Consider the following 7,204-nt stretch of genomic DNA (forward strand, 5'->3'; position numbering starts at 1 on the left):
AACCACCTTCTAAAAGCATATCCCATCACAGCATAGCTTTGCTGAAATCATTCAAAAATGCTTCTGGGACAAATACGTTCCACCTCTTCCTATCCCAGTTGGCATAGATGTTGGTTAAAGTCTTTCTGTACAGATGCAGCAAGAGTTTTTTGCTGGTATACACTCACCAAAAAGCCTTTAGAATAAACCTAGTTGTAGCACACCTGACTTGAGAATCACCAGCAACTGATAATTAATCTTACAGGATAGTTGTGATGGTATAGCACTACATCAAAAAACATATCAGCGTAAGTAGCCTTCAAGAATTTATTACATTCCCAAACATCTATAGTTGTGCTTCAAAATGCTTCTCCTTGTGGTTATGCTTGAGCTGAATTTTCCTGGGAAGTTTAATAAAATTCCTTTGAACTGTTTTAGAGCTAGGCAAGTATAGAGAAAAAAAAAAAATCTCTAGGCACCTAGAAATGTTCTTCCTGCTTTTATTCTAGTAAAAAAAAAAAAAAAAAAAAAAAAAGCAACGTTTTTCACATGTTTAGGAAAGAAAAACACGGGTACAAAAGAAACAAACACAGTGTAGATTTTTAAAGATCGTTTTAATGAGATGTAAATTACCTCACTGTACACAGCTGAAGTCCTTTGTTCTCCAGCCGAGATTCACTTAAGGAAGCAGACAGTGTTTCTTTGTGGTTCCTCCCGAAGGGTGAAAAGCTTTACTCTCTCCTCAAGCCTCAGAAGCAGCTCAGCTGTCATGAGCATCACGCTCTTCAGTGCTTCACTCGCACAGCAGTCTCGACTGGAAAGTTTGCCAGCACAGCTACAGTGGAAGAGCTCGTAAAGCCTCCTAGACAGGATCAAATTTAGATCACTATGATACATTGCTATATATTGCTTATATCAAAACAGCAATGGGTGTTTTTTCTTGAAACTACATCTACAGGTTTTTGCCAGCAAACGTATTGATTGTTGAATGTTGTTATAATCCTGGTGTTGCCAAGTCAGCAAAACCTTTAAATATGAACCATGCCTCCAGCCCCTGGCAGTCAGATCACTCCTTGTCCAGGTCACGCAGGACTCATGCAGCTTCTCACGCTTTTATTCACGTTTAGAGTTGTACCTTGGTGACCTCTGACCAACTAACCATACGCTTTTTATAACTGGATTATCTCCTCTTTAGAGCTAAGCGCTCCAGTTGCTCTGGATGCAGAGAGTCCAGTTTTGTTTGTAAGGTCAAACGGTAAAAAATGCTGGAAATGCAGACTCTGGAAAGCACAACAAATTTTTGGCTTGCTCTTATAGCGTCTGGTGGTGGACAGGACTTGACTGGAGATGCATGGTGAAGGAACCATCTGCTAACATTTCAATACACATGAAATTCTGTGTATTGGAATTTTTCTACAGTGGTTTGTATTTCACAGCCTCAAAAATGAAGACAACATGAATATATTCAGTACCAGACAATTTGATATGTTGATAATTAGGAAAAATTCAAATACTGACTGAAAATATGTTTAGTATGTCTAGACCTGTATGTCTATTCTAACCTGTAGCCAAGCTTTGCAAGACAGTCAGCTTGTAATTTGTAACCTTTTAATTGTGATGGGTTTGACTTTATAGGAGGGCAGGCAGGCTGCAAACAGCAACAAGACAAGATCAAAGGCTAACGATAGGGGAAAAAACTGTTGAATCCACATATCCCTGCCTTTGTCGATCTACACTAAATGAAGTGGCATAAAAACCCAACCTCTGAAACATTTTGGACAATATTATCAAACCCAGTGCCTGGTATGCATACGTAACACCTGGCATTGTGCTGGATAACCACGTCTGTCTTTCTGCCAACTCCAGCTAGCTGGGCTACCTGTAAGAGCCTGACCACAGCAGCTTGCATGGTAAGCAACCGCTTGAGCAGATGCTAAAGACTTTCTGAGTTCCCACAAAGGTTTGTGTAACCTTTCGAAACCCTGTGTTGTCACAGCTGGGTTGTTACCAGTACCCGAGTTAGTCTGAAATGGCATCTTCTTGGGTCTTGGGAGAATGAAGGACTCAAAACCCAGATATATTTTACTTTGGCACTTCTGTGTCATCTGCAGCTACCCAGGCATGTATTTATTACTGTTCTGCACTACCTGTGGCTGCCTGGGTGACATTTTGCTGGGTGAGGTTCTGGGTTGCTACAGAAACTGTCTCTACAGATCCATTCAATCAAGCAAGGCTCTAGTGACAAGACTCGTGCTTTCAGCAGGAACATAAATAATTCACATTTTTGCTGGCCTGCTCTCCTTGCCTTCCCTGCACGCAGACTAATGGCTCCAAGGAAAGCAGCTCTGATTAGCTGGAACACAGAGCTCAGAATTAAAGGTGTATTTACTAAAATGTATTTTCAAAACATTTTGACTCAGAGCCTTTTTTTTTTTATTTTAGGAGAGGAGCAAGATAATCAACAGTTTTTCTGAAAGATAACGGGAGAAGCTCTTCTTTTAACCAGAACTGTCCCTATCGCATCGCATCACATGCTTCCAGTTACCCTTCGCTGCAGTACCACAGCCAAGGAGGCAGCTGGTTTCCTGACTGATAAAGCACAGTCACGTGCAGACGATCAGGCCAGTATTTCATCCTTCCCCCTCCCAGCTCAGCTTCTGCTCTTCTGATCTGGGAGTTCAGCTCTTCCTCCTGCAGCAACAACCTCCACTTTTACAGCTGGTTTCAATGAATTTGGGATAGATGCCAATGAGCATGGGAGAGTCTGCAGCAGTGTTTGGGCAATCCAAGTTCTCATCCACCTTTTGCAATTCAATCACCTGAGAACCTTGTGAGTAAAATTCATGTAGTGAAATAGTATTTAGGTTGTATTTGTGTTTAATGTGACTGCGGCTAGCTTGGCCTCTGCTAAAATCATGGACCAACCTTTCTGTTATGTTTCAGTGCCGTCTGATAATAATCACAATCTATGGTATGTAATATGTAATCTCTATAAAAATAATAATAAAAAAAAGTCCGTTAGCTGTTAGATATCATTTGTCATCTTTTGTAGTCAGCTGCGTCTGTTGGAGGTTGCGGGTGCTGGGGGCTGCCACCCAAATGTGCAGCCCCTCCTGCCTTCCCCTTGCTAATCACACCTGCATCTGGCTGTGGGATTTTTTTTTTTTTTGGCATTTCTGTGCATTGCATCAGCTTTCTAAATGTTGTGAAGTATTTTTTTGTTGTTGTTTCTTTGTTTTGGGGGGAGTGTATCTGCTTTTCCTAGGTCCCCTTTGCAAAATATTTTTAACCTGCCAACTCTGTGAAGCAAACTATACAGAGCTTGAAATGCTCTGGAGTTCTCTGTCTGGTCTCCCCTCCAAACATCAGCAGCCTATGGATCCACCTCAGTGGAAAGACCTGTTCCAGCCACTGGGATCAATGCGTGTGCTATTTCTGGTACCAAAAGCAGAAGTAGGGTAGAAGCAGGGTATGAGGAATGATGGATGCTTGCTGTGATCCATTTTATTTTCTGGATCCTTTGGGAAAAAAACAACTGCCTACCCATCTCCTTCTTATCGCTTAGTAGTGCCACTGATCGTTCATGCCTGAGTGTCCGACTTTGAACTGGTTCCTACTGAGTTTCATTCTTCAAAGCATTGCTCCAAGTGTTGAGAGTATAGTGAATTCAAACCATCTTCCACGATACTTGCAGTCTTTGCAGTTTTGCACTATCAGCAATTTTCATACATGCATTTTCTATTCCATCATCTGTACTTTTAGTGAAAACTTTAAACAAACCCATAGGTAGGGTAGACCCCTATAGCCACCTTTCTGTCTTGACAAGGAATGAAGCCACATTGTACTGACCCTGTAGGAATTTCAGCTAGATTGTTTATGAGAATGCATCATGAGACAAAAATTTTACTCAAGTCCAGATATCTGGTGTCTACTACTTTTTGCTTATTTATGAATCTTCTAAGCCATTCATAAAAAGAATTTTGATTGTTATTTTTAGCTGATGCAATTTCATCCCAATGAATACGTAGTAGCTGCTATTCCTCTTCTTGTTATTTTCCAAATGCTCAAAAATAACTTTTTATACACTCCGAACTAAAGATGACTGGCCTTTAATTTGTTACTTGCCAGGACCAAATCCATCAGATCCCACTCCTCATTGATGGTATTAAAGACACTTGCCTTACGTTAACCCAGTAGAAAAACTGGAAGTGATTTACATAATGAACATACAGCCAGCACAACCACGTGCTCTCCGTGAAGGAGCATCTGACTAGCAGAGAAGCATCTGATCTTTGCCTAACGCTTTAAATTCCATTGGAAAAAAAAAAATAAAATAAAGACCTGAAAACAAAGAGCAGTTCCTTTATGTGTGTATAGAAGGCAGAAGCAGACCTGAGAAAGACCCCCTGCAGGTAGATAACTCTGGTCTGCCAGTGAATCACTGATAAATATCTTCTGAGTACAGTTATACAACAGTCTAGCACCAACCTTATAGAAATTTCAACTGCTTTGCTTATGGGAATGTTATGTGAGAGAAAAGCCCTACTGAACTGGCCATCTTTAGTGCTTTTTTTCCTCTCCAAGTATTTTCTTACCCAAACAAGGCTTTTGATTGTTTTGATAAGACTTTTTTTTTCAGATAAATTTTTGTTGCCACTTGACGCTACTGTAGGAAAAAAAAAAAAAGATAAAGAAATTGAAATGTCCGCAAAGATTTGGAAAGTATTTAAATGTGTATGTATGTGTGTTTCTCTTAAGTAAAAACAAAGTTTAAGATTCCATTTAATTTAACAGAAGAACACTATCTACCAGAAAATGCATGGTTTGGCAGTGAGATGCAAAGCAGTTTTCCCTGAAGTCAGCAGATAAGATGGGTGGTGTTTGTTCTTTCTGGCTCCTCAGTTAGATTAGAAGGAAGCTCTGTGAATTTGATGTTGCACCTCAGGGTGTTTTCCTGGGAAGAAAAGTTGTGACTCTTGGCTAAAAACCCCTTCTCGTTTGCCTATATGCTGGGAAGTGTCAATTTTGGGGATCCTTTTTACACTGCTAGACCAACATTAGCTTTATATTGTGCTCAAAAATCTTTGTGGGTGTATGGAACCACAGAAACATTCAGGTTGGAAAAGACCTTCAAGATCACCAAGTCCAACTGTCAACCTGACCTACCAAGTCCCATCCCTAAGCTGTGTCCCTCAGTGCCATGTCCACACGTCTCTTAAAATACCTCCAGGGATGGAAACTCCACAGCTTCCCTGGGCAGCCCAACGCTTGACCACCCTCTCTGTGAAGAAATTCTTCCTGATATCCAGTCTAAACCTCCCCTGGTGCAACTCGAGACCACTCACTGTGTTGCAAAAGTTTCCAGCACCTCTCCTGGGAAAATCTGCCCTCAGGATGTGGTAGATTTACTTACTCAACACAGCTATGTGCCAGCAGCATCGACACTCACGGGACCCTGAGTAGAGCCATAACAGACACCCTCTCTTTTCCCACTCCCATGCTAGGTGGCTCGTGCTGCTGTTCATCTCCCCACCAACAGTCTTGTCCCTCCCTGGTTTTCAGTCTGGACAAAAAAATAAAAAAAGCATGGGCTATAAAACAATTATTTTTGCAGTGACTTGAGGTTGTATGGTCATTAAGCAAAACTATTGCTAGCTCAAATGGATAAAAGCTTTCAACAAGCCCATCTCTCCTAATCCCACCTTGGGCAGCTCTCCTTATAAAAGAATATAAAAAAATGTAAAAACACCCATTGGGTCGGACTCTGCGGTCATTTACAGCCTGGTAGCCGTATAGAGGGTGGAGGGATGGCAGCTTTATCAGCACATTATCTATTGTGGTCTAGAATAAGCTCTTCCCTTATTCTTCAAACAGGATTTTCCTGTTACTGTGTGGTGGCTGGAAGGTTTAACTGCAGTCTGACTCTTCCTGCTGCTATGATTGTAATTGACTCCCAGGAATCTTCACGGATATTGAGTAAGGATGCATAAACCTGCTAGGGAGAATAGTCTTCCTAAGGGACTGCTTTCGTCATCCCAAAACGGCAAAGCAAGCAACCCCCTGCCAACCCTTTACATTAAAAAACAGTTTCTGCCCTAATCCTATTTTGTATCTCATAAGAAGATTAAAAGAATTAAAGAGGAACCAAGTGACCTGTTTAGTCCATTTAATATTAAGCGTATGACACATAGCTTCATCTTACAAAAGGCCAGAATAAGCAGGAGGACATCCTTACACACCTGTTGTGCTGCTCGTGAGGACTTACAAGGTGCAATGCCCAGTCCGCATCCACCTTCAGAGGATCTCCAAAGCTTTGTGGTTGCATTCACATGCCACCATCCACAGTTCTTGGGGAAAAAAAAAAAAAAGAAAAAATGAAAATCCTGGTTTGGCTGTGGTAGAGAGAGTAGTTATATACGAAGAGGAGCCACCCTGGCTGTGCTGCAAAGGTTTTGAGGAGGTGCAAAGTGCCTGGGGGGTGGGAGGGATGGGGCAGGTGAAGGCAAGGCCCAGCTTACCTGCCTGAGGGCTCCTGCACAGGGAGGTGAACCAGCACCTTCACTGCTGACCCCATGCACCACCCCAGTGCCATAGTGGCACGTTGGTGTGGGACATGGAGAGGACAGGGCGTACGGCCCTGAAAGAGGGGCCTTGCAGCAGATCTGTGCCTGACAGCCTGGTCTCCAAGGCCACAAGGCAAATAAAGGCACAGTGTCTTCTTCACACGCCAGTGGTGCCCAACACCTGCGCCTCTCCAGCCAGTCCCCAGTAATGCCAAACCGAAGTGTGATCTTTTTAAGGACTCCATAGGCACTAAGAAAAGCAATTCACTCACTGATCTGAGCTGGGATGTTTAAAGAAGTACTCACAGTGTTCTCCTTCAAGACCATCATAAAAATCCTGGGCTAATTCCCAAGTGCTTTTACAATCCATTTGACTGAGCTGCTAGCAAGGAAAAAATTCCGACAACAGTTTATCTACGTGCTATAGAAGGAAAGGAACATAGAGCTGCCTAATATCCCCGTCTGTCTGCAGCACTGTGCTTGTTCAATAAAATGCTTCCAGTAAGCGTTATTCAACTCGCCAATCATAAACAATCCGTAACAAATTAAGGAGGTGTTCTCTTTGCATTGGGAGCACCTGATAAGTTGGGATATACCATGAGGATCACTGGGTGGAGGTGTGCCCAGGGAGGCAAGAATCAGGCCGGGTTCCTCGCCCGGTC

The 7,204-nt window shown here is 42.4% G+C and overlaps 2 long non-coding RNA genes across 2 annotated transcripts; one reads left to right on the forward strand and one right to left on the reverse strand.

The window, feature by feature from the left end:
• Positions 1-491: 491 nt before the first annotated feature.
• LOC136789627 (uncharacterized) lies at positions 492-7,172 on the reverse strand. The gene is made up of 3 exons (XR_010828441.1): positions 6,849-7,172; positions 6,219-6,326; positions 492-841 (listed from the first exon to the last, which is right to left on the reverse strand). It is a non-coding gene; the product is annotated as an uncharacterized lncRNA (long non-coding RNA).
• On the forward strand, positions 840-3,007 carry LOC125181174 (uncharacterized). The gene is made up of 2 exons (XR_007160236.2): positions 840-1,889; positions 2,422-3,007. It is a non-coding gene; the product is annotated as an uncharacterized lncRNA (long non-coding RNA).
• Positions 7,173-7,204: the final 32 nt, after the last annotated feature.

The sequence above is a fragment of the Anser cygnoides genome, chromosome 1 (assembly GCF_040182565.1).
Source record: "Anser cygnoides isolate HZ-2024a breed goose chromosome 1, Taihu_goose_T2T_genome, whole genome shotgun sequence".
Classification (NCBI taxonomy): domain Eukaryota; kingdom Metazoa; phylum Chordata; class Aves; order Anseriformes; family Anatidae; genus Anser; species Anser cygnoides.